Raw genomic sequence first — 23,031 nt, 5'->3', positions numbered from 1 at the left:
GAAATTCACATTTAACTGGATGCCCTGTATTTTACTCAGCAACCCAACCAAACGTGGGTGGCGCGGAGAGCATGTAAGGGGGGAGCTGGAGGGACGCAAGGAGGAGCAGTGCGGCTGGAGCAGTCAGCCAGTGGCAGTTCCACAAGTCGGGCTAGGAGGGATGGCAGGGTACAAATCTTGGACGACCCAAAAGCAAGTTTTAAAACTCAAAATGGCCACCAAAGATCGCCTTGACTGCTGCTGCTCCTTTCCCCTCAGTGAACTCATTGGCTTTACCTTCCTGCAACCCTATGGTTCCTGGGAAGGGCTTCTTGGAAGATGAACAATTGTCTGGGCTGTTACGCCTGGGTGGTGCTTGGGGAGCCCGTGGACCACTGGTTGACCTGCCTGAACATAGCGTGCTGTATATATTGTTTGGTCTGAGCTTTTAAGTGCTCTTTCCCTGTTTGTTTGTTTAATTCCTGTGCTTTTGTATGCAATCCCCTATAAATCTCCCTCTGCTCAAGGACTATGTTTGACAACTTCATTTCCCCCCAATTGGAGACATTTCCCCTGCTAAGGGTCAAAAAGACTAATTACCCTCACCCGAGAATTGGAGACACCCTCAGGCTCACACACCACCAGAAGTGCATGATCCCAGAAATATTAATAGAAGAATGCACTGCGAGTACGTCGGAATCCAGAAGCAGTGACCTCCTCGTCGCCCGCCTGTGTTCCTGTTGGAAAGTAAACTCCTGACCCCTTCAGTGATGAATGCGTGGAACCTCACAGTGAAGAGGCCATGGAAGAGTCTGCTCAAGCCCTTCACTTTACACGTGAGGAAACCGAGGCCCAGGAGGAACAGGATTTGCCTAAAGCCACACGATAGATGGGTGTGTGTGGGAGTCAGAGTTCCAGACTCTGGGTGCAGTGCTCTTTCAGCCCACGTTGGCTCGGGGTAGTGGGTGTTGTAGTTACGGCAGCAAAGCATCAACTGAGAGGCAGAAAATAGATTACGGGGTACCGGGGCAGGGGTGGGGTGGAGAACAGGAGTAAATGCTTAATGGTTAGAATTTCTGTTTGGGGTGACAGAAACGCTTTGGTAATGGGTGATGGTAATGGTAGCACAACATCGTGAATGTAATTAACGGCACTGAATTGTGTGCTTGAAAGTGGCTAAAATGGGAAATGTTAAGCTTGCTCTCTCTATGTTGACACAATGAAAAAAACAAAACAAAACATCAGCTGACATCCTAAAGGACTTTAACACTTACAAAACACTAGGTATAATTTCCAGTTTGCAGGTGGGGGACCTGGAGCTCAGAGACGTTAAGTGATTAAGTGACTTGACCAAGGTCACACAGCTGGTACGTGGTAGAACCAGGAGTCAAGCCCAGTTCTTCAGGCTCCTTGGACCAGGGTTCTTTCCACCATAACCTGGGAAAGATGGACAAAGAGGAGAGCAGCACCCTGGCCACTGGTGTATCAGAGATCAAGGACAGGTAGGTGTGGCGGGAAATTGGGCCATGAACTCTTAAAGAGGACGGCCTACCCGGAGCTTTATGTGGACAGTCTCATTCGATCATCACATCAAACTTACGAAAGGGGTATCAGCAAGTCTGCTTTACGATGAGGATCTGAGGTGTGGGGAGCGAAAGCGGCCACCCAGGCGGTTAGCAGCAGAGTTGGGACTTGAGTCCAGATCTGTCCCACTTGCCAGGCTCAGCAGGCCTCCAGCGGGATTTTGGGGGTGGTCAGTGAGCGTCTGTAGAATGAAACTGATCATGGGGGAGGCACAGAGAACATCTCAAGGGCAAGGAACCGGGAAGGTTTACATGTGCAGTGAGCGAGCAGGAGTGGGGCAGAGTCTCTCCTTGCTCTCCCCTCTGCTCTCATGCAAATATCGTCCCAGAAGCCTTAACCCACCCTCCTCTGTCCTCCGCTAGGTCTGCAGGTTGGCTTGGGGGCTAAACTGAGGCTCAGGTCAGGGAGAACTGCAGTGCTCTGTCCCCTCATCCTCTCTGGGCTTGTCCTGGTGGACCACACCTAACAGGGCCTCTTCCCCCTGAGCCGTGCCCCCCCCAAAGATCACGAGCATTAGGCGGGAAACAGCCGCATTGCCTTGTTTTCATGTGAGGACTTGTCCGATATCTCCTGCCTCCCTCCCTTTCTCCCTCCTAACTTTGTTTCCAAAATACCTATGAGGTGTCTTCCCCAACCAAGGACTCCGGATTGCCTCCTCGTGAGGAAATCCTACTGACAGCCCCTTCCTTTCTGGTCAGCCACCTGGTCTTTCTGTTCGTAGAGACAGCATGATGGGCAGCATTAGCTTTTGTGCCTAATTTGTACTTAATTCAGTGCCTGACACGTAGTAGGTTCACAGTAAGGCTCTCTGTCCTGAAGTTGCAGGGCAAGAAGGGAAGATGTGGAATTTCTCTGAGAGGCTTCTCTTGATAGCTAGGAAGCTCCCAAAGCCTGGTGTCTGGACACTCCTCAGAAGCCTCCCCAGCAGGAGGGTCCCCGGATGGCCCTCTTGTCCCCTGGAGGAATGTCGAGAGCCGGCACTTCTGTTCCAGGGGCTCCACCGTCCACGTGGTAAGTGGCTCCTGCTGCCCACCAGCTGGCTGCCGTGTCACTTCATCTTCTCCCTGCCCTTGGCAAGGGTCTGCCATCACTGGAAACTAAATGAAAATTTAAGTCCAAGGGAGTGTAAAAATGTAGTCAGAAGATGTCGCCGACAGTAACTCCCAGCAGGAAAATTCTAACATTTGGGGAATGTGGGCGAAGGCTCTATGGGAATTTTTTGTACTGTTTTGCAAATTTTCTGCTAATCCAGAAATAGTTAAAAATTAAACGTTAGCCAAATGGATACACAAAACGGGGTTCGTGACCAGGTGGGTAAGTCAGAAGTGGGGCGGCGTGGAGGCGACAGAGGCGGGGAGTGTGGTGGTTAAGATAAGGGCCTGGGAGTCAGCGGCAGCTGGGTGGGATCCTGCTTCTCCCCTTAAGAGTTGTCAGACCTCGAGCAGGTTATTTAACCTCTTTTGGTGTCAGTTTCTTCATCTGGAAAACGCAGATGATAACTTACCTCCTGGGCTCTTAGGAGATGAAATGAGAGGTTGTATAGACAGCACTTGGGAAATGTCAATGGTAGGAAAGGGGCAAAAAGAGGCAAGAGAACAAAGCCCGGCCCCCCAACCCCGCCGACTCCGCAGTGTCTGCGGGTGAAGGCCCCAGGCCCACTCCTGCCGCCCGCCCCGGGGCTGTGAGCACCCCCTCGCTTAGCCTTCATTTCCAAGCCATGGCGTAGTCCAGGGCGGCCTCTCCGGACTTTTCCAGCTGGTCACCTGAAGGGGCCAGCAGGAAGGAGCTTATGGATTTGCCTGAGCTTGGGCCTGTGGGGGCACAGTCTTCCATTCACCCCACAAATATGCACTGGGCGGGCGGGGCCCACGGGCCGGGCCCTGGGCTCGGTGCTGGAATCCGGCGTGGAACAGAAGCGGCGGGTCCTCCCGCAGCTCACATCCTAGCAGTCAGCCTCTCCCTCAGGTTTCCTCTGGCGCCCCTACGTCCACAGCCCCTGGCCTCGGTCATTCGTCCAAGGCGCCAAAACCTCTTCACAGCAGCGTGCAGGCTCCTCGGCCCACGCTGTCAGGGGAGGCAGGGCACGAAGACAGGGGCTGTGACCTGAGCGCTCTTTAGCTACAGTCCTTGGGTATTAACTGGCCTTGGGAGGTCCTAATATTAACCCCGTGGTTCAAAATTGAAACTGCCGTATCTGCAAACACTAAAACTCCATCTGGCCACCCCAGTCTATATTCACTGTAATTTTTTGCAAACTAGTCTCTCTGCCCTAGACTCTCTGTTTTTTCACTGTCGGCAATCCCCACCAGCTTGACACCCTGTTTCTAAACAGCTAACCTTTCCTAATCAAATATGCCCTTGCCTGCGCCTCCTTCTCACCCCGCCTCCTGTGCTGGGCTCCACAGCAACTGCCCAGCCCACCAAGAGTTCACACTTTCTAGCATCGATCACAAAGTGAACATGATGAAATCTGCCCCGCCTCTCTATGTGGCAATTTTTCTGTCATTTGTCTCATAGGATAACCGGAGTGACAACCCAAAGCTCAATACAGATTGAGGGATGAAAAACTTCATTTTTCTTTCTTTCTTGTTCAAAATTCTTTTTTGAAATATCTCAATTATGAAAACTCTTCTATCTTGCACATTCTTAATAAAAATAACCTGCTATTTTTTCTCTCTAGAGAGACTCTTTAGTATTTTTAATTGAGAACTAACTTCTTGCATTACAGCCTACAGGAAAGTCTTACTCTTCACAGATAAATCCTACAATATACCAAAAAAGTATAACTGCACACACTCACTCCAGTGAATTCTGCATTGTTAGGCATCCAAAAGTGTAAGACTCCGTCTCTGAAAAGGTAAGTTCTGTATGTGTGTGGTCAGACCGAAAAAAAAAACCAGATAGTTATCAATTATTTTGTGATTTTGATATCATGCAAAATAATTTTCCATGAAGCCTAAAAAGATAAAAAGAGCCCAGGCTCTAGACTCAGATAAAATCTAGATCTTGCTCTCCTTTCTACTTTCTACTTACACATAGAATTGGTACAGAGATTAAAAGAGAACACATATGAAGTGATTACCACAATGTCTCAATAAATGGTAGCCAAAACTGCTAGCTGTGTGCAGCTGTATCTATTCTCTTTCTTTTAGTAACAGAACCCTGATTTTCAAAAAAAAAATCTCTACACACTGACTTCCTTGCAGCTATGTGCCCTAAGTATGGCTATGTGACTAAGCCAGTGAATTTTGAGCAGAAATATTGCATGGGACTTCTGGGATGTCTCCTAAAATGGAGGAGACACCCTTCATATCCTCTTGCCTCTTATTGGTTTGGACTCCAGATGTGATGGCTGGTGCTCCAGCTGCCATTTTGGAACATGAGGATGTGAATTACACTATAGGAATGGTAGGGCAGTTTGCTAAGGAGTTCAGGTCCTTGATGAGCAGGACACTGCCATTTCAGCTCTGGACTTCCTTAGGATATCTTTTCATAAAAATTAAAGTTCTCATATTTAAGCTCCTATTTTTCAGGTCTTAGTTTCTCAAAGTGAAGCTAACCCTAACTAATGTAATTATAATCATTGTTATTAACCCCAGCTCACAATCCTGCTCTGCTCTTTAGATAGCCACTTTAGACCATTAAATATAGCCTAAGTGTCATCAGTAGGATAAAGGGGGCTGCTTGTTGTCTTGCCTTGGTTCTGATCTCTGTTTCTGATCTGTTCATGTCTTTATTTTTTTAAAAATTTATTTCTCTCCCCTTTCCATGCACCCCCCACCCCCCCAAGTTGTCTGAGCTTTGTGTCCATTCGCTATGTGTTCTTCTGTGACCATTTCTATCCTTATCAGAGGCACTGGGAATCTGTGTTTCTTTTTGCTGTGCCATCTTGTTGTGTCAGCTCTCCATGTGGGTGGTGCCATTCTTGGGCAGGCTGCACTTTCTTTCACGCTAGGTGGCTCTCCTTATGGGGGCACTCCTTGCGCGTGGGGCTCCCCTACGCGGGGGACACCCCTGCGTGGCAGGGCACTCCTTGCGCGCATCAGCACTGCGCATGGGCCAGCTCCACACGGGTCAAGGAGGCTCGGGGTTTGAACTGCGGACCTTCCATGTGGTAGGCGGACGCCCTATTCATTGGGCCAAGTCCGCTTCCCTGTTCATGTCTTTAATGTGGGGAGCCCATGTCCTTCCGGCCCTTGATGATCTGCATGGCACCTCCTTTGTTTTCCCCTCTCTCTGCACCCTGATTCTGCCCCTCCTCTAATTTTCCATGGCTCGTCTTTCCAGGGTTCCTGGAACCACCCTGAAAGCGAAGGATTTGGCCGAGGTAGAAAGGAGGGGGAATCTTTCCAAATGGGAGAAAACATGGGCAAAAGGGGAAAGCCATGGAGCGTAATTTGGGGACAGGAAGGAGAGTGGCTGAAGGTTTTTCCTGAGGGGGTAGGAGATCAGGGTGACTTGGGGGTAGGTGGGACCCTTCTATAAAGGGTCTTCGGGCCCAGCAGAGGAGTTTGAACTTGATCCAGGAGGAAAGAGAACCATTATAAGTTTCTAAGCAGACCAGTGACATGAGGCAACTGATGTTTCCAAAAAAATTAATCTGGCTGTTGTGTACAAAACAGATTGAAGGCAGGAAGAGCCTGGAGACAGGGAGACCAATATAAATCTTCCACCCAGTAATCAGATGGTCAAACATTGTCAACAGACTTTGAAAGAGGCCTGTGAAATGGTAGTTAGTCTCTGATGATTTCAACTAAGCAGACTTAGAAGCCATAAGGGAAAAGCAAAACTTTTCCCCAGAATCTCTCACCACAGGGAAAGTAACAAGCTTCCCAATAGTGAAAATTGGTTCAATTCTTTTGGAAAACAGTTTGGCACAATGATCAAGAGCCTTAAAAATGTTCATACCCTTTGACCCAGTAATTCTACTTCTGGGAATGCTAGGGAAATAATCCAAAATACAGAAAGGAAAAAAAAAATGCGTGGAGATCTTAATCATAGCAGACTTTGTAACAGCAAATAATTAGAAACAATCTACAAGTCCTGCAAGAGGGAGATGATTAAGTAAACTATGGCCTCTCGGTGCATTATTACCCAGTCATTAACAATGAGGGTGAGGAAGAACTGAAAGATGACACGGAAAATTCCTCTGGCATAAGTAAAGGACAGGCAGGATGCAGAGCACACCTAGAGTATTATCACACAACAAACCCCTCCATATATGAAAAACAAGACTGAAGAGTAGCGTTCTAAATTATTCCAAGTTGTTTCATTAGGTTGGACGGGCTACAGAATTTTTTCTCTTTAAACTTTTCCCTCCAATATACTTTTCTTAAAACTTTTTAAAACTTTGAAATAATTTCAAACGTATAGGACAGTAGAAAAACAATACAAAACCCAATTAGGTCCACCAACTTTTAACTTTTTGTTACATTTGCTGTATCATTCTATCTACCTCATCTATATCTATTATCTATCATCTTCCTATATGCTTTTATTACATACATACTTTTTTTTGCAATACTTATATGTCATTCTCTGAAGAAAGTAGCATATTTTATTGATCCTCAACTTCTTTCTTTAGCAGAATAACAATAAAAGCGTAGTGTATATTATCAAGAAGTCCAACTATTAGGCCCAAACAAAGCTCAGATTATTTTAAGGTGAGTTTGCTTCCTTTTCTTCTGATTCATCATCCATAGCCTGTTCCATGCCTTCTACTTCTGGAATATAAAACTGCAGCATGTTCTGAATTCCGTTTTTTTTGGATTAATGATTGAACTGGGGCAGCTGGTACAAGACGCTTGGAGTTTCAAGTTCAAAGCCTTTGTAGATCACATCTCCTCCACTTCCTACACAGTTGACTGGACCCTACTATCTAACAATTCCTTGATCATTGCCACAACTTCACCATCTTCTTCAGATGCTGCTTCTCCTGAAGATGTTTCCTCTGTAATGAGAAGTAAACCAGATGCAAAGAAGTCCATGACTGTTGCATAAATATCTGGTATGAGTAATTTCCAGTCTAACTCTCCACTTGCCTTTCTAACCGTGATGAAATCTGGTCCAAAGAAAACACTTTTTACTCCTTCAGTCCTGAATAATTGCCTAACCAGAGGGGAGCAAAATGCTGCAGCTGGTGTTGGAAAATCCATGGTCCTTGTCTCAAGTACAGGTTTTCCTGAAATAAACTTTAAGCTGTTGGGATTTGAGGTATCTGTTTGAATGAACATGTATCTTGTTGTGTGAGATAAGGATGCCAGTAGTAGGAAAAGTGATCTTTGTACAAACTGATGCAAAGACTGTTTCTTAATGGTGTGTGGATTCCTCATTGTAGGACAGAATCGCTTGCACAGCCCAGCAGCAGTGGCTGCAGCTCCCCATGGCCACTGGACCGCCGCCATTTTAGTTCAAGAGTGCTACGTATATCAATATATTTTAATTATAGGGAATGTCGAGAAGAATTCTTTCTTTTCACTCTATTCACTCTGAGTTGTTTGACTTTTATAATAAGAATGTATTAAATATGTAGTGCTTAAATAATTTAAAAAACAAATTTTTTTTTCAAATAAAAATATGTATAATAAATATGGAAAGCCAGCATGGGTGCTTATATTAATCTTCTCTGCGATGTGGTTAAAATGAAAAGGGATAGGCTTTAGAGCCCTGGGGACCTGAGTTTAAATTCCAGCCTCCTCTGCATCTGTAAAATGGGGAATAAGAATGCCTTCCTTGTGTAATTATTGGAGAAATAAAGTGGGCAAACGTACAGAAATCTCTTAGCACTTAGGAACACACAGTAAATTGTAGCTATAAATATAGATAGCTGCTCTTCTCTCAGGTCCGTTTTCCGCCTCCTGCAGGTGGTAGCTGTGGGTTTACGGGGTTGAGTGGGGAAGGAGGCAGATTCTGAGCAAACTCCTCACCTCTTGCCCTATGCTGCAGCCACCCTGACTTTACCCCGCGCTGAGCCCCCGGGGCTCTTTGTGCTCCTTTATCTGCCTCTGCACAAGCTTTTTCTCTCTGCCCCGAGCACACTTTTGCATGGTATATAAATGAACTGAGTGTAGAAGACCAAGTTTATTTTCAGAAGGAAGTTTTATTCTCCATTTGGCCAGTTGGCATGTATATAAGAATGGTTTTACGTTTTAGACATTTAGGTTGGAACATAAAGTGGCCTTTGTTTGCTTAAATCATTCTATTATGCCTCTCTTGACCCCAGTTTTATGCAAGTCCCAGTTTACAACCCTGCTCAAAGCTGCAAAAGCCCCTTTGAAGGACGTTTGGTGATTTTAAAGGGCCATTGAGATTTGGAAAGAGACAAAAGGGAATAAGGCAAGGATGCGAGGAGACCACCTAGGGCAAAGTGCATTAATGTCAGAAATGGTTTTGGGGGGTGTGTGTTAAACAGCACCACCAATTTTCCCAACATCCTGGTTAATAAAACTTTCACATTCAGCCATATTTTCCAAGTTGCTCAAGGACTACTTAAGTGGGAACCCATTCAAAACCTTATTAAAGTCCAGGGAGATGACGTTTATTGGATCTGCATGGTCTACTAAGACTGCTGGTCTGCCAACGGACAGAGTGTGGGGACTCTGGAGTTGCCAGTGCACCAGCAATATGTTCTGGGAGGGAAGAAGAGTCTCCTCTTCTCTTCTGCAAATAGAAACACGGTATGAGATTTTTGGACTACAGATTCTGCCCCTACAAGAAGAGTGAGGTCGAGGCTGATAATCAGATGAGAGAACGTGGCTGGGCTGGGACTATGTGGAGCCTCCAGCCACAGCTCTTGTTCACAAAGTAACCCTGCTTTCATTTTTCAGGCTGGAGTGATACTGTGAGGTGAGCTGATTAAGGTCGAGGTCTAATGAGTTGACTTTGATCCTGTCTTAGCTGCTGTTGTATTCCCAGCCCCCATCGCCTACCTAGTGTTTAGTGATGGTTTGATGAATGAATGAATAAAAAAACTCCTTTAAATTTACCCCACTCTTCCCTGTTTCCCTCTTCACATGTCTTGGCTTCAGTTAGCAGATGAAAAATTATAGATAATATATTGGGATAACATATTGCTGTTTCTAGGCACCTTTCCTTGTTCCTGATTTTTAAAATATTTATGATTTTAAAAGAAAAAAACACCTAAAGCATATTTAAATACAAACAAGAAATCTAAGTTCACTAGCAGAATTCAGTTTATGTGGCACAGAACTACTCAATGAACTGGAACCCCTGTGCTGAACTGTTTGTGGTGAGGGAAAAAAGTCTATGTTCTTGAAATAGAGAATGGAAGAAAGGAAGGAAAGGAAGAAGGGAAGAAGAGAGGAAGATAGGGGAGAAAGAAAGAAGCAAAGAAAGGAGGGAAAAAAGAAAGAGAGAGAGAGAGAAAGGACAAATACGAGTTCTAGCCCCGTGGCCCTGTAAAAGGAGAGGTGGGACTGGATCACAAGTTCTTAGACTCTATGAGTGCATCAGAATTACCTGAATAGGAGGCTGTTAAACTTGCAGAGTTCCTGAACTTTGACTCGGGGCTGGAGCCTTAGGAATCTTCATGTTTGACAAGCCCCTTGGTGATCCAGCCGCAGCAGACCCAAGCGTCCACTCTGAGAACCACGCCCCCAGAAGGCCTTGCGGAGAACTGGACTCTGACTGTGAAGGATGGGAGTTGTGCGATTATTCCTCATCTCTTGGGATAACAGTCCACCACTTTGGAGACTCTTCAGCTCTGGTTTAGATGGGAATGACTCATTATTAAGTGCTGGAGGCAGATGCAATGGCATGTTAGCGTCTTAGAAAACAGCAAATTCTCTCAAGGCAGCTTTCGACTTAGGTTGTCAGGACTTGTTTAATGGAAATGAGATTAACACTGGCATGTTAATGTCTCCCCAGCTGTACACACATGTGTGGAGGTGGATATACAGCCTGTCCCGTGCAAGACTAAGCACTTTCCCATACAAGGGCTCATCTGAGCCTCGAGGCATAGCGTCACCTTCATTTCACAGAAGGGGAAACTGAGTCACTGAGGTTTCTTACTAGAGTGTGTGCTGCTTTTCATTAGCAGACATAGGGAAAGAGGACAGATCTCCTGATTGCTAGAGTCACGTTTTCCACAGGGTACTATGTTGCAAATGACAGGTTTATTAAACTAAAGGACTGAGGAATTAGGACCAGTACATTTCTAAAACTTGTTACTTCTGCAAAATAACAGGCCTGTAACCTCAAAAACAGACAAACAAACAAACAAACAAAAAAAGCCAAAAACAAGTTCATGAAAGATAAAGGAAGGCTGTGGACCTGATCTAGATTAAAGGAGACTAAAGAGATAAGAATAGCAAATGTAATGTGTGATCTTGGATTGGATGCTGAGTCAGAGCGGGGAGGAAGGTCTAAAAGGACATTTTTGGAGCAATGGGTAAAATTTGAATATAAACTGTGGACCAGATAATAATTTTCTATCCATCCTTGTGTGACCCTGAGTTGTTATATAATTTCTCTAAACTTGTTTCCTTGTCTTTAAAATGGTGCTGAGATTATTTTAATACCTACCTGGCAGGATTATTGTAAGCTTTCCTGGTGTTTGTTTGCTTGTTTTTGTTTTTAAAATTTTATTTTATTTATTTATTTCTCCCCACCCCCTTGTTGTTCACAATTGCTGTGTTTGTTCATCTTCCATGTTTCTTCAGGAAGCAACAGGATCCGAACTGGGACCCCTGATGTGGGAGGGAAGGGCCTAATCACTTGAGCCACCTCCCGTCCCTGCTTTCGTTGTGCCTCTCACTAAGTTTTCCTTCTTGTGTCTCTTGTTGCATCATCTTGTTGCATCAGCTTGCTGCGCCTGCTTGTCGTGCCAGCTCCTTGTCTTCTTCAGGACGCACCAGAACCGAACCAGGGAACTCCCACGTGGTAGGCGAGAGCCCAATTGCTTGAACCACACCTGCTTCCTTGTTTTAAGGTTTGTTTTTTTTTTAAGATTTTTAAATTTATTTCTCTCCCCCCACCCCCGCCCCGGTTGTCTGTTCTCTGTGTCTTTGCTGCGTCTTCTTCTTTGTCCACTGCTGTTGTTGACAGTGGCACGGGAATCTGTGTTTCTTTTGTTGCGTCATCTTGTTGTGTCAGCTCTCCGTGTGGGTGGCACCATTCCTGGGCAGGCTGCACTTTCTTTCGCGCTGGGCGGCTCTCCTTATGGGGCGTGCTCCTTGCGTGTGGGGCTCCCCTATGCGGGGGACACCCCTGCGTGGCAGGGCACTCCTTGCACGCATCAGCGCTGCGCATGGGCCAGCTCCACACGGGTCAAGGAGGCCCGGGGTTTGAACCGCGGACCTCCCATGTGGTAGATGGATGCCCTAACCACTGGGCCAAGTCTGCCGCCTGTTTTAAGGTTTTAATTCATTTAATGGGGAACAGATGTAGCTCGAGTGGTTGAGCAACTGCTTCTCATGTATGAGGACCTGGGTTCGATCTCTGGTAACGCCAAAAAAATTTTATTTAAAAAAGAAAAAAAAATTCATTTACTTGAAGAACAAGCTATTTATTGAGTACCTCCTACGTTCTAGATGCTGTTCTATGTGCTGGAGATAGGGCAGTGACCAAGACAGAAAAAGTCCCAGCCTTCATTTCAGGAAGACAGACAATAAACAGATAAGTAGTATAATACAACTTCAGGCAATGGTAAGTGTGATGAGAGAAATAAACCAGAGTGGAAAGGATATGGGGCTGGGGGAAGCTATTTTAGGTAAAGAGTTTGGAGAAGGCCTCTCTGAGGAGGTGAGACCAGGACAAGATGAAGTGAGAGAGTGAGCTGGTGGCATCTGGGCACAAGCATTCCACACAGAGGGAACAGTAGCGTGGCAGCCCAAGCAGGCACCTGCTGGACAAGCTTTACACAAATCAGAGCATGTGAAGGTCCAGGTCTACCCTCTCCTGCCAAGGACCTGCTGGAAGTCAACTGTGACTGGGGGACCCTCCCAGGCGGCCACTCCTTCCTGGCCTCTTGACCCTCTGACAGCTGGCAAAGAAGTGACCAGCCACAGTCCCACAGGCCCTGCAATCCCACCCAGTGACACCACCACAGAAACAAGACGAAACAGAAAGAAAAACTGCGGCATCAAAAGGCCGTGATGGGAGATGAAAGCCAAGAAAAACCCAGTGACACCACAAAGACTGCGGCTGCCACCTTTGTTCCTCTGTTAGAGGCAGGAGCACTTGCCATTTCACAATCTGATTTACAGTTCAGTTTCCCCCTTGGGATGGGGACTTCTGTTCTCAGAACCGCCTCTCACTTCTCAGGGGGCCCTGCTGGCACATAGTGAGCCACCCATGCATCCCTTGGAAACCTGGGCAGGGACCCTGGTTCTGTGTGAGTTCTGGCCGGTTTCTTAATCTTTCTGAGCCTCAGTTTCCTCATCTGTGAAATATGGATATTTTATAGGTGACTCACAGGGCTGTTGGGAAAATTATGGGTAAATGAAAATATGTATCTATTATTATCATCTCTCACATTCTAGATTCCAGGTTTATAGCAGGTGCTCAATAAAATTGTGGAACCAAAGCTCTGGAGTGGGAAATGCTCCAGAAAGAATTTCATATTGTGAGGGGGTGTGCTTGCCCTGCAAATGCCCCTGGCTGGGGTGCAGCCATCCACCTTGGAACGCCAAGGCCTGTGAGACAGGCATCCAAGCTAAATTCTTAGTCTTACTCCCTGCTCCTGAATATGTTTTAATGCCTTGTTTTCAGATGCCAAACCATTAACTTGATAAGACCAGAACCAGTACAGGCCCGAAACTTGCCTAAAGCGAAGAGTCTCCGTGTTTGCTTCCTGCTAGGCACTGGCTGCCTTCCACTCACCAAGTGGGCTCCTCCGCCAGCCCTCCCTGGAGCCGTGTGTAGCCCGTATCTCCCCACCCAGCGCTTCGTTGTCGGCATTTCTGAGATCTGTGGAAAGTGGTCTTCGAATTCAGTGAGCCAGGTAGAAGATAAAGCAGGACATCACCATTTAGCCAGATGCCAAAAAATATCTAAGGTCACATGTTCCCAAGGTACAACCAGCAAGCACCAACTTGGTCTTACAGTTGTACAGGTTAGAAAAACGGGGAGAAGCAGCCCAGAGTCCTTTTATGAGGAGTTTGAGGGGAAAAGAGAAGGAAACTCCAAAAGAAAACTTGGTGCTTGGGTGGCCACGCCTGGCCTCTGACCAGGGGGGCTGATGGCTGGGCCAGGCAGGCAGGGGACGGGATTCCGATTGGCTGGCAGGAGCGTCTGACAAGGCTGCTTTCTGGCCCCAGACTAAGGCAGTGCCTCCCCAGGGTTCTCCTTACTTGTCCTGATTCCCAGCGGCCACCAGCGCTGTGGTTTGCTTTCCTGAGACCCACCCCGGGCGTGGAGAAATATAAGGCAAGCCTTTCCACCACCCGATATCGTGTATCCTAGACCTCGCCCTCCCTCTTTCTGCCTTTATCTTGTTGCACAACGTGATGCAATACAGATCCAATGCGTCTTCTGCCTTCCTGGCAAGCCAGACGCTCTCTGATTTGGGAGTGGGGGAAAAGCAAGTGCTTATGTCTTCTGAAAAATGAAGAGGGGCCCTCACCCCTGCTTTCATTCCTTGGACATTTTGCCCAGGCCAACCGAACTCAGTCGGTAACCCTGAACAAGCTGAATTACTGACCTCTGCTAAGTCAATGCCAGGAATTTGGAGTGCTTAGCAGCATGTCCAGGTCAAGGTGGAATTTTAGAAAAACGTGGAGGTCTCTGTTAACACTGCATAAATACGATCGGAGTGAAAGTAAAGTGTGAGGACCCAAAAGGCTGGCTGAAGGTCCTCGGCTGTGACTATGGGCAAGTGACTTAACCTTACTTGGCATCTGTTTTCTCATCTATAAAATGAGGAGAATGATACCTGCCACACCTAACTCACAGGGTTCTTGGGAGAGTCACATTTGGGCAAATCTAGGATACACGATATCGGGTGGTGGAAAGGCTTGCCTTATATTTCCCACAGATAGTGGTTGTGTGGCTCACCTGAGCAATAAACACAATGCCTGGCACACAAAAGACTCTCAATGAATAATTATAAATAACTATCATTGTTGCTCCTAAGAATTCTCTATGTGCAAAAGTGGTTTTGAATCAGAGATTAATATAAAATATAAATTCCTATTTTTATCTTTTCTCCATCTGCTGAAGAGGTAGAGTTAACACATGGTGCTACCACCATCCCTTCCCATCCCAGGTGACTCAGTAATCCTCTTTGCATTTGGCAACTCCCTAGTTCAGCCCTACACCCAGCCCCTTTCTCAAACACCTTTACCTCACTGTCCCAGCTGAAGAACAATGCCTCTTGTGGGCATCTGACCTCAGCAGGCTCCAGTCTGGTATTCAAAGCAACCTCCCTTCTCAGCCATCTCTTCTCCATAGCTCTGCTTATTCCTGCCAGTGGATATGCTCTGGTCTCTTCTTGGCTCCTTCTCTAGTCTCATCCCTTCTTCAAAATCCATTATTAACTCCTTCCTTTAGGAAGCTTCCTCTGATTAACCCCACTCCACAGATCTCTAGCTTGTATTGACTCAGTACTATGTGATTTTGCTTTTGCCTGTACTTGACTTTCTAAACGTTCTTTAAAAAAAAAAGGAAGAAATATTTATTTATGCTTTCTGTGTCCATTTACTGTGTGTTCTTCTGTGTCTGCTTGTATTCTCATTAGGCAGCTCTGGGAACTGATCCTGGGACCTTCCGGAGTGGGAGAGAGGCGATCATTCTTTTGCACCACCTCAGCTCCCTGGTCTGCTGTGTCTCTTATCTTCTCTCCTCTGTGCCTCTTTTTGTTGTGTCATCTTGCTGCACCAGCTCTCTGCACAGGCCAGCACTCTGCATGGGCCAGCTTGCCACACGGGCCAGCTTGCCCTCACCAGGAGGCCCTGGGCATCAAACCCTGTACTTCCTATATGGTAGACAGGAGCCCAATTGCTTGAGCCACATCCGCTCCCTCTATGCATTCGTTAAGCCACTTGGCAGGGATTAGGTCTTCTACTTCTTTTGGACCAGCTCGTAGTAAAGATGTGCTATACAGAGGAGGCATTCAGGGAGGTTGTCCCTTGAGCGGGGCCCCCACTCATCTATGTTTCTAGGCTCCTCTTAGAGCAGAAGCTCCCTAAGGAGCAGTGCCACCCCTCAGTGACACATTTTGTTACAGAGCCAGGGTGGGTCCCTCCCTCCTGCCACACCCAGGGAAAGCTTTCAGCTGGCTCCTGCAGGGGGCAAACCCTTCATGACTCACAGCTTTCCCATTCAGATGTAATAATCCTCATTCTCCAATTTGGAAGGGGCCTTGCTGCAGCCCAAAGAAACCAACACAGGGGGTGAGCCAGAGCCTTGGTCAGTGTCTTTGCAGTAACTGGGGACCTTCTTTCTGGTCACTTTGCCATGTACAGCTATAGGCAAATGTCCAGCTGTGTCCCCACCCACTCTGGCTTGGTTCTAAGCCTGCTCTGGGACGCCCAGCATCCGGGACGTCTGACCTGATGTTGTTGTTGGTGGGGAAGCTTTTAGGGAGAGGAATCCTGAGCTTGCTCCAAGGTACAGAGTCATCCCCAAGGTTCTCCTCTCTCCTTTGGTTTCTGTTCACTCAGGTTTTGGTATGTGTGCTCAGCACCAGAGAAATGGGATAAATAAGAGACTGTCTGCCCTGGGCAGTCTCATAAACTGGCAGAACTTTCTACCCCATTCGTAGGAGGTTCCTAAGAAGGTTCTTGGATTCCTGCTTTCCTCCCTGGCTCTCCTAAGCTTTTGAAGGGTAAAGACTATTTCAAAAATCTTAAGGAAAGTATGAATTCTCTCTCCAGAAAAAAATTACACACATTTCCAATATTTTGTGTAATACTCAGGGGATCCCAGGCCCCATGAAGTCTATCCACAAACCCTTTGGGATCTAGGTGAAGAATACTTTTTGCCCTTAAAAAACAAGGTCAAATAGAATGAGAAGAGGGAAAAAAGCAAACAAAGAAAAAGCAGAACATAAATAAGAAAAAAGAGAAAAAATACAAAAATATAAAGAAGAAAAACAAAAAAGATAAAACCAAAAATAACAAAAGAGAAATAAAAAGAAAAAAGAAAAATATAAAAAACAAAAACCAAAAAAGAAAGAAAAAGTTTTTTTAAAAAAACTAAAAAGAGAAAAAAACAAAAACTAACGAAAAATAAAAAAACAAAAATAGAAAAAGAAAAGAATGAGGAGAGGGAGAAAAAAACTTAAAATGGAAGACAAAGAGAAACAAGTGAATCTAAATCTATGTCAAATAAATAACAGTAACACATTGAAGGAGGGATTAAAAAAATTTTTTTAAATCAACTACTGTTTAATTCTAGTGAGAAAAAAAAAATTTCCCCTGTAGTAGTATGGGTTAACAATTCTGAAATCCTTTTTGTGTGTTACTTAATTGAGCAAATGAAAAGAGCTACAAATATGGAGGAAGAGAATACTAAAATAAACCTTATGATGTTGAATTGGAAGTGTCTCTATGAACTCATGATTTTATGTGTATGTGTACAGATATAGAAATTATATAACCTGCCATAACCCACTGAATGTACTAGGGAAGAGTGTAAATTACAGTGTAAACTATTATCCATGTGGTGCAGCAGTGCTCCAAAATGTATTCACCAAATGTAATTAATGTGCCACATGATAAAAGAGGTTGTTGATGTGGGAGGAGTGGGATGGATGGGTGGGGGTATATGGGAACCTCTTATATTTTTTAATGTAACATTTTGTGTGATCTATGTATCTTCAAAAAAAATACAATTTAAAAAAATGATGGGGGTGGGGGAGTGGGGAGTGGGGTATATGGGAAACTTATGTTTTCTAATGTAACATTTTGTGTGATCTGTTAACTTTTAAAAAATAAAATAAAATAAAACAAAAAAAGATATAAATATCTGTATTTCTTAGTTCTGTCTGCAAAGGAGTCTAGAAGTAAAGACAACCTCAGTAGCAAAGAGCATACCTAACACCCAGACCTTAATTTCTAAATACCATATTCTACTAAAAGGAACAAGGGACCTTTTGGAGAAATGGCTTGTACCAGGGTTGGGGGAGGGAAAGCACAAGAATATCATATTGTGTCAGAAAACAAGAAAGTGCAAATATATATATATATATATATATATATATATATATTTAAAAACCCACAGGAACCAGAAGGGCCTCCCATTGGCCAAATCTGGACAATTTGAACATGAAAATAATTAGCACAGTAATAGAATTTTTGTAAAATAAGAATTTTTGCACTCACACAAAATTAAATAAATAAATGAATAAATAAGTAAATTGGAGAGAAAGGATAGCTCTTCCTTATAGTAGAATATAAACTAATAAATGTAGAAATACTGATGGAGTTAGGAAATCATTAGCATCCAACCATTATAGTAATAATTCATTTAGACGAAAATGATCAATATGTGCTTAAACTAGTGGGCGGAAGTTTGATGAAGAACAGATGTTTACATAAACTCAAAGCACTTCCCTGCAAATTACCTATTAACTACACAGGTAAGAATAGTGAGGATAGAGTGAGTTAACCTAAAGCACACAGCCATAACCTTGCAATGAAAGGTAACAATACCAACAAAGAGACTAACTGAATTTACGTGTCTCCGGATACAATGCTCTGAGACGACTCAACATCATTTCTACCATACCCTGACAAAAATTCATAACCTAAATCTAATTATGAGGAAATAGCAAACAAACCAGATTGAAGAGCATTCTACAAAATAATTGGCTAGTAACCTAAGAAAAATCAAGTCCACGAAAGATAAAAGGTGAGGACCCGATCCAGATTAAAGAGATGTGAATAGTAAATGCAATGTGTAATCTTGTATCAGACGCTAAGTCATGAAAAAACTGGCCATAACAGACAGTGTTAGAACAATTGATGATATTTGAATATTAATTGTGGACCAGGTAATAATTTTCTATCATTCACAATATGGTCTTGAATTGCCCTATTTTCTGATTTCCTGATTTTGTAACAGAAAGTCATTGTTCTTAGGAAATATACACTGAAATTTACAGATAAAGGGGGCACAAATAGTTCAGAAAAATACCTATGTGGATGTGTGGGTATACAGACAGAGAAAATGATAAAGGAAATGAGGCAAAATATTAGCAAATAGTGAATCTGGATAAAGAGTGTATGGGAGCCCTTTATACTATTTTTTGTAACTTTCTATAAGTGTGAAATTATGTAAAAATTAAAAGTTAAAAAGTGGAAAAAAGAATATTTGCTCTAAAGTAGAACTCTCAATTGCTGAAGGGAGTATAAATGGAAATAACCATTTTGGAACTGTTTGGCAGTAGCTACTGAGCCCAAACATGTGTATCTGACGCCCAAGTACACCCTTATGAATTGACCCAATAGGAAAGAGTGTTTACATCCACTGAAGGACAGGTATAAGAATACTCATCGCAACAGAAACTGGAAATAGCCCAGCAACCCAAGTATCTATGAACAAGAAAATGGACAAATATATTGTAGCATATTCAAACTGCACAGAAATGGAAAAGAAGCAAAGATGGCCAAGTGCAATGACATGAATGATACCTTACAGACATAATGTTGAGCCAAAGAAGCCTGACACAAAAAAGTATATGCTACATGAGTCTGCTTTTCTGATGTTCAAGAATAGGCAAAACTAATCTTTAAACGGCAGAAGGGTGATATTGACTGTGAGAGGGCACAAAGGAGCTTCTGGAGTTTGGGAAATGTTCCATTCCTGTGTGGTAGTTTCACAGGTGCATGTAAATGTAAAAGTCCCTCAAATTATTGCTTCATGCATATTATTTAAGCAGTTTGTATATGTTATTTTTTAAAGCAGAGGTTCTTACCAAAGGGTTGGGAAGCTTGAATTGAAATTTAAAAAACGTTATTCTTGTGGGGACATGTTGGTGCAGGTGTGATATATTTATTAAATAATACATAGTATTGGGAAGTGGATTTCGCTCAACAGATAGGGCATCCGCCTATCATATAGGAGATCCAGGGTTCAAACCCGTGTGGTGAGCTGGCAGTGCAGATGCATGCAAGGAGTGCCGTGCCACGCAAGGGTGTCCCCCATGTAGGGGAGTCCCATACGCAAGGAGTGCGCCTGTAAGGAGAGCCGCCCAGCATGAAAAAAGTGCAGCCTGCCCAGGAGTGGCGCCGCACACACAGAGAACTGACGCAGCAAGATGATGCAACAAAGAGAGACACAGATTCCTGGTGCCACTGACAAGAATACAAGTGGACACAGAAGAACACACGGCAAATGGACACAGAGAGCTGACAACCAGGGAGGGGTAGAAAGGGGAGAGAAATAAATAAAAAATCTTTAAAAAATAAAAATAAAATAATAATAATACACAGTATAGTGTGGACTTAGTAAAGGGTCCGTGGTTTTCACCTGACTGGCAGAGGGGTCCATGGATCAAAAAAGGTTAATGCGGCGGCTTGCTCGGTCGGTAGAGGTGGGGTCTGGCTGCGGACGAGGGGTCGGTCCAGCTCTGGACGAGGGGTCAGTCCCGCTTGGGACGAGGGGTCCGTCCGGCAGCAGACGAGGGATCGGTCTCACAAGGGGTTGCGCGGTTCGGCTGACGGGGTCGCCCAGCGAAGCCGGCGACGAGGGGGTCGCCCGGAGAAGTAGGAGACGAACTGGGGACAAGGGAGGCCAGGCCCTTGTCGGGGGCTCTCAGGACTGGAGGGCGCACGGCAGAAGAACTACCGCGGAGACAAGGCAAACACGCAAGTCCACTTTATTGAGGGAGAGGCAACAGTTTTATAGGGGCTGGGGAAGGCTGATTGGTCGAAGCCACGCCCTGTTCTGATTGGTTGCCGGAGAAAGGTCAGTGGGCGGTACTGGACGGGGGAGGGGTGGTGGTTAGGGATTGGCTGTCGCTGTTGCTGGGGGAAGTGGTAGGGTTTAGGGATTAGTGGCTGCTGTTGCTGGGGTGGAGGGCAGACTTGAGTTTCCCGCCCAAGCCTGGCTGTTGCTGCTGTCGGGGGAGGGAAAAGGGCAGACTGGATTTTTCCGCCCACGCCTGGCTGTTGCTGCTGTCGGGGGAGGGGAAAAGGGCAGACTGGAATTTTCCGCCCTGCGCCTGCGCAGGGAGAAAGAAGAAGAAGGGTGGCGCCCCACAGGCATCGTGTGGCGCCATCCGGGAGGAGGGGCGGCCGCGGAAGCATGGCTGCCGAGAAGGGGAGACCCGAGGGCACTCTGCGCCCATGCCGAGCTTCCTTCAGGGGTGGCGGTGGGCCCGACCAACCACCCTATTATGGGGGCAGCAGCTTGGCCTGCCGCGGCTGCTCCCCCGCCAGGCCAGCAAACCACACTTCAGCCTGAGGGGTGACCACAGGTTAAGATTCCTGTTTTAAAGGGTTAAAATAAGAAAGAATATTTATTGTCAACACTTGCCTTCTCCATCCACTCTGCGGCATTAGCTACAACCTCTGTACCATTGACTCCTAAATCCATATTGCAAATCCTGAAAATCCACTCAGACCTCAAATTCATGTTCATAACTATATTCATTATTCCTCCTTAGAAAACTTGCTTCCCTTTGCAGGATTTTCGAAGTCATCCAAGATTACTCCGTCTCTGTAAACCCTAAGTACAATTGATGTCAAGCTCGGTTGGCTCAACCCCCTAGATACCCTTACAGCTTGTCCCTCCTCCCTTTACTGGCTACCAGTGCTTTGCTCACACTCCCATGATTTCTGCTCAGGCCCCATCATCAGCCTCTTTGTTGGTCCCTTTGCCTCCATTCCTTACATACTCGCCCTTCACAAAACCATACCCTGGGCTGCCAGAATAATCTTTCTAAAAATCTAGACCTGACCATAATCTTCTCTGCTTTAGATTCCTTGGTGGCTCTCCATCAGACCAGATGACAGAATGAAACCCAGAGTCCAAACCCAATATGAGTTTGCTTCCTGTCCTCAAGGAGGTTATAATCTATTTGGGACACAATTGGTAACAATGCAGAGGGATGACTACAGAGTGCAACATCTAGTTGTATGGTGCACTAGTAATAACAAATGCTTAATATGTGCTACTCCACTACATATTAACCTTGTTAACCCTCACAAACGACCTTATAATATGGCTGCTGTTATTACTTCCACCTTACCAATGTGGGGAAAAAACCACAAGGCAAAGAGGGGCCAGCAGTGGTGGGTAGTATTGGGAATCGAACCCAGTAACCTAACTCCAGAGAATGTGCTCTTAAACACAATGCTACAGAGCCTCAAGGATGCAGTCTGTCTCCCATGGGCATCCAGCCTTATAGCAGATCTGTATTTCCCACTGGACAATTACCACAATCTGCCTATCTCTGTTAACCCAGTGGACTGTGAGTTCTTTGAGGGCAAGAGCTCTGTCTAGTTATTCACTCATTCATTCACTCATTTAACAGTTTTTGAGTGCCAGCCTACAGTGTAGCCAGCACTATTCTAGGTCCTGGTGAAATCATGATGAGTAGGACAGGTAGAGAAAGCACCTGCCCTTGTGGAAATGACATTCTGGTTGCAGGGAAGATAGATAATTGATAAGCAACAATTAAATGAACATCATCCAAATAAATACCCTTTTATAAAAATAAAAAAGACCACTCCAAATAAATACCCTTTTATTTAAAAAAAGATCATATCAAATCATGATATATGATATTGAGTCTATGGAAAAATAAGAGTGTGATGTGAAAGTGTGGCTGAGGGCATTACTTTAGACTGAGTGGTCAGAGAAGGCTGTCTGAGAAAGTGACATTTGAGCCGAGACCTAAATGATAAGAAGATACCCGCCATCTGAAAACCCAGGGTAAAATATTCTAAAGAGAGGAAACAGAATGTGGAAGGGGCATGGGATTTAGCAAATTATTTAGGCCCTTTAACCCCAGTGTTCTCACCTGAAAAATGGGAATAAGAGAGCTCACCTCACAGTACTGTAGGGGGGGATTGTGTGAGGACCGAGTGAGCCAGAGGCAGTGAAGGACTAGCCAAAAGAGGTGCTCAACAAGTGGCAGTTTCCTCTCCTTGCACGTATGCACATGTTGTATCAGCCTCAGTTCCACCGGAGGAAGAGACCCAGCAGGAATTGCTAGGAATTGCCTCCTGTGATGGGGAAGGCTGGCTAGGCAAGTCCAAAGCCCATAGGGCAGGCTGCCAGGAAAGGCTGGAACTCTTGGGCACCAGCTGAAGTCGCAGCCCACAGGCAGAATTTCTTCTTCAGGGAAACTCCAGTTCTGCTCTAAGGCCTTTGAACTGATTGAATCAGGCCCACCCAGATTATCTAGGATAATCTTCCTTATTTAATATAAATTTATTACAGACTTTAATCATATCTACAAGTTGCATCTCCACAGCAACTCCTAGAATAGTGTTTAATGGAATTAGTGCAGAGGTTCTTAACTTCTTTTGCTCCATGGACCTCTTTGCCAGTCAGCTG

The 23,031-nt window shown here is 45.2% G+C and overlaps 1 long non-coding RNA gene and 1 pseudogene across 2 annotated transcripts; one reads left to right on the top strand and one right to left on the bottom strand.

Moving 5' to 3' along the window:
* The first annotated feature begins 1,288 nt into the window (after positions 1-1,288).
* On the top strand, positions 1,289-17,006 carry LOC139439225 (uncharacterized). 2 transcript variants are annotated; one of them, XR_011649018.1, is made up of 3 exons: positions 1,289-1,481; positions 11,386-11,512; positions 12,114-17,006. It is a non-coding gene; the product is annotated as an uncharacterized lncRNA (long non-coding RNA). The 2 variants fall into 2 exon arrangements; XR_011649019.1 differs by having other exon boundaries at positions 1,289-2,574.
* Positions 7,110-7,895, bottom strand: LOC101436623 (NFU1 iron-sulfur cluster scaffold homolog, mitochondrial pseudogene; annotated as a pseudogene).
* Positions 17,007-23,031: the final 6,025 nt, after the last annotated feature.

The sequence above is a fragment of the Dasypus novemcinctus genome, chromosome 6 (assembly GCF_030445035.2).
Source record: "Dasypus novemcinctus isolate mDasNov1 chromosome 6, mDasNov1.1.hap2, whole genome shotgun sequence".
NCBI lineage: Eukaryota > Metazoa > Chordata > Mammalia > Cingulata > Dasypodidae > Dasypus > Dasypus novemcinctus.
This window is presented reverse-complemented; position numbering and strand designations above follow the sequence as displayed.